The sequence below is a fragment of the Octopus sinensis genome, linkage group LG8, assembly GCF_006345805.1.
Source record: "Octopus sinensis linkage group LG8, ASM634580v1, whole genome shotgun sequence".
Lineage (NCBI taxonomy): Eukaryota > Metazoa > Mollusca > Cephalopoda > Octopoda > Octopodidae > Octopus > Octopus sinensis.
In genome coordinates, this window is record NC_043004.1 from 52,172,444 (window position 1) to 52,177,443 (window position 5,000).

Here is a 5,000-nt window from a genome sequence, read left to right on the forward strand (position 1 = left end):
GTTGTTTATTCACCGTTCTTCGTCTTCTGTTTTTTGTAAATTTCTACTGTGTGTGTGTATATATATATAGATTAGGTGTGGCTGTGTGGTAAGAAGCTTGCTTCTCAAAAACACGGTTCGGAGTTCAATGACACCGTGTAGAATTTGGAGCATATATCTTCTACTATAGCCTCGGGCTGACCAAAGACTTGTGTATGGATTTTGTAGACGGAAACTGAAAGAAGCCCTTAGGGTATATATGCGTTTGTGTGTGTGTGTGTGTCAGTGCCAGTATCTATACCTCTCCACACAGCTTGGTGTGACGACGCCCCTATCTTATAGCGGGTCGACAAAAGACAACGATAGAATAAGGTCAAGTCATTAAACACAATAGCTACTGGTATCGATACACTCGACTAAAAGTACTTCCAGGCAATGACCCAGCACGGCTGCAGTCTAATGACCGAAAGAGGTACATGATATAAAAGATATATGTATATGTATATATGTCTGTGTATATAGATACATAGGTTCCGTGGTCACAGCTGATGAGGTGAAATTAGAAAGGGAAGAATGTCTATCTATCTATCTATCTATCTATCTATATATATATTCCGTTCTCGCCCTTTTCAAGCCTAGCCAGGGCCATGGGTCCGGTTTCCCGGTTTCTATGGGATATGTGTTTCCCAGCTGGACGGGAAGTTAGTCCATCGCAGCGTTACTCATTTTTGCCAGCTGAGTGGACTGGAGCAATGTGAAATGAAGTGTTTTGCCCAAGAACACGACGCATCGCCCGGTCCAGGAATCGAAACACAATCTTACGATCATGATGCTGACACCCTAACCACTAAGCCCCGCGCCTCGTGTATATATATATATATATATATATATATATATATATATATATATATATATATATATATATATATATATATATATATATATATATATATATATATATATATATATATATATATATATATATATAATATATATATATATATATATATATATATATAATACATGATATATATATATAATATATAAGATAATGCATACACACAGACACATTTATATATGCATACATACGACGGTGTGTGAGTTTGTAAGTGAGAGAGACTGTGTGTGTGCTTGTGCGTATGTGTGTGTCAGGTGTGTGCGTATGTGTGTGCATGCGTGTCAGTGTGCGCGCACATGTTGGAGCGCAGAAATTTCTTAGCAATAAGGGAAAGGTGTCTGAGAATAGTAAAAGGATAAAAAAATGACGGTAGAGAGAAGTCAGCTGGAATATACCAATATATAGATCGATAGATGGATAGAGATAGGAAAAATATGTTCAGAAAGGGGGGAAAAAAATCAAAGAAGATATAGATATAATGATAGGTATATTTAGTGACAGACACGATGGAAGTAAAAGGAAAGTGATGCTGACAGGAACTGGTGCAAAAAGGAAAAGAGTCATGGGAAATTATTATGGTAGAGAAGTAAATGCTTGTACAAAGAGAGAGTGAGAATGAAAGGGAATCGGAGTGGGAAATAGAGAGAGAGCAGGGAGGCTCATAGAATAAGCATATATATATATATGTAGGGGAGATAGAGAAGGAGCGAGATACTCCTCTCTCGCTATCTTTATATAGATATATATATATATATATATATATATATATATATATATAATATAAATTATATATATTTGTATATATACATACATACTTACATCTCTATATATATATTTGCATATATATATATATATATATATATTATATATATATAAAATAAATCTCTGATCGATATATATATATATAATTTATATATATATATATAAATATATTATTGATATTATTTTATGATTGACGCCACACACATCATTCTGCAAGTAATTATATATATATATATATATATATATATATATATATATATATACACATGCATATAGATAGACACATCTATCTATCTATCTATCTATCTATCTATCTATATCATCTATCTATCTATCTATCTATCTATCTATTATATATATATATATATATATATATATATATATATATATATATATATATATGTATATATATATATATTATATTTATTTATTTATGATTTTGGTTATGTTTCATACACACTTGCACACACATACACCACACACACACACACACACATACATACATACACACACACGCCTTCGCACACACACACGCGTATATAGCTAGCTAGACAGACATACAGATACATCTATATATATGTATATGTGTATACATACAGGAATGTAATATATATGAATGCATAAATATATGTATACATTAATGTATATAAATACCTAGATGTATATATATATATCTATATACAAACATATGCGCGCGCGCGTGTGTGCGTGTGCTATGTACATATATATATTTATAAGACTGTATACATATGTACATAGTCATCCCCTCTGACGTGCATACATGGAGACACATAAATGGCGCGTATTCTCATTGCCAATGTATTGGTCTGCGGAACGATCCAAGCGCTGTATACTTTATGCTTGTGCAATGAAAAGCATGTAAAATGATTCTTGGAGATATTGCAAGCACAGCTGAAAGAATATGTAGGCGTATTTATGACGACATATACTCGTAACGAGTGAGCAGAAACATAGAAGTATCCGCCTGAACAGGTGGCGCTTATGGTAAATAAATATACACACACATGCATGTGCGCTCGCTTGCGCGCACATACACATGTGGCGCCCGAAATATTCATAGGCTGACCAAGATACCTTTATGGAATGTGATATTCTTCAGCATTGTCCCCCCCTCTTGCGTTTCAAACACTTCTTCCATCGATGTTGCGCTGCTTGGGCTCCATTGATGAAGAAGCTTTCACACTGTTGGTAAAAAAAAAAAATCATCAACAGTAGATATGACGCTGTCATCACTGCAATACTGGTTCCCAGCCAAGTGTTTTTTTCTTTATGGTGGTGTACAGAAGATAGACAGGGCAAAACAAGGAGAATAGGCAGGGTGATTAACTGGTTCAGAGCTATAGTAACAGTTGAAACCAAGGGCATATGTGTTGAACCATTTTCCTGATGAAACAAGTGCCCTCTCCTTACTTTACATAGGTATTTAGTGTTGATAGACGTTCGTAACTGCCTCAGCAGGTCTGTATATTACTCTCCGTTGATAGTGAGGCTGTTTTGAATATAGTCTTTAAACACAATGCCTTTTGCATCCCAAAAGATTGAGGCGACCGACTTCCTTGCATATAAAACGATCTTGTCTTTCTTTTGAGCAGGTGAAGAAGGGTAATTCCACTGCATGTATTTTCTGTTTTTCTCAGGCTCAAAGTAATGAACTCAATATGCATCCTGCATTAAGAGGCGTTACAGGAAACCCCTTGTATCTGCCTCAAAAAAATGTCAGATTTTCCTGTAATGCGACGAGACTGGTGTGCTTTTGATCAGGTGGCGGAAGATGTGGCACCCACCGACCAGAAACATTCATCGCGCCAATTCCTTGCGCGGAATATTCTCAATCCTCTCCCAAGATATGCCAATTGCATTGTTTATTTCATCTATAACCAATCGCAGGCTATCTATCACCATGTGGTGAACACGATCAATGTTTTCATCGATGGTGGCAGTTGTAGGATGTTCAGATCTTGGTCTATCTTCAAAACCCTTCTTTCGCCTCCTAAACTGAGCTGTCTATTTTTGCACTAGCATTAATGTCCTTAGGGGCTCAACCGTTTTTCTAGAACTATTTCATTACACCTGGATGCCAAATTTTATTCATTTCCCAAATAATCCGCTACTATTTACACCTGAAGCTTTCTTTAGACATACAGATGCCAGTTTATCTGAAAGAGACGATGCAGTTATTAATAAAAGGCGTTAAAACTAATGATAGTCCGCGTGCCATCATGTATATGTGTTTGTATATATATATATATATATATATATATATATATATATGTATGTATGTATGCATGCATGTATGCATGTATGTATGTATGTATGCATGTATGTATGTATGTATGTAAAACGAGACAGATGAGCGACAACCTGGCCACTGGCGGTGGTGTAACACACCATACTAATCATATCTGTCGGGCATGTGGAAGAGAGTGTAATTCGGCAGGAGGACTTAAACGACATGCAAAGGTACATGAAGCCCAGTTACAACTACAGCCGGCTATTACCAGTAAAGGTTTTAGTTGCCAATTTTGTACAAGACATTGTAGATCTTTAGCTGGGCTAAAAAGTCACATTCGATCACAGCACCAGTAACAGTTAAGCTTCATGCAATGGCCATACTCGATAACGAGGGGGCAGCCATAATAATTATAATGTATGTATGTATGTATGTAACGAGAAGCTTACGAAAATAACCAAAAGACGAAGGCAGGTGGAGTACAAACAAACAATTGTATTAGTATGGCGCTCAGGAATAGAAATAAAACAAGTCTTTTACGTTTCGAGCCTACGCTCTTCAACAGAAAGATACACAGAAAAGAAACACGGAGAGAAACAAGGAGAGAAAAAAATGCGTGCAGGAGCTAACGATTTAACATATGGAGTTAGACGCAGGTGTTATTCAAATCATTTTACTTCCGGCATATGTTTCGAAGGCAACATTGGTATTATACCAGAAGGAATAAAATGGAGTAAAAGAATGCAATCTTCTCATCAGGGAAAGAAAGAAACTAAACACATCAATAAGGCATTTTAATAGAATGTGATGACTGCGTATATGATGAAGGTAACGTTAGCAAGTTTCTTTTAGCAAGCCGTTTGTAGATATAATATCAAAGGCAGTTTATAGAAAGAGTTGGAGGAGAAAGAAAGAAATTAGCAGAAAACTAATAGTGGAGGGATATACAGAGATAGGTGAATAGGAATAAAGTTTAAAGGAATGGAAGTAGATATATTTAGTGGAAGTGAAATGTAAGAAGACAGTCAAAAGTCGAACTTTATAGAATGGTAGAAATCACTTATAGGAGCGAAAGGTATGTTTTTGCAAAGTTTGCAACGATAAACGCGT

The 5,000-nt window shown here is 35.7% G+C and overlaps 1 protein-coding gene across 2 annotated transcripts in view; it reads right to left on the reverse strand.

Annotated features, from left to right (window-relative positions):
- LOC115214894 (tetraspanin-18) overlaps window positions 1-5,000 on the reverse strand; it is a 466,931-nt gene that overhangs the window by 385,775 nt on the left and 76,156 nt on the right. The gene's annotated exons all lie outside the window — the stretch shown is intronic.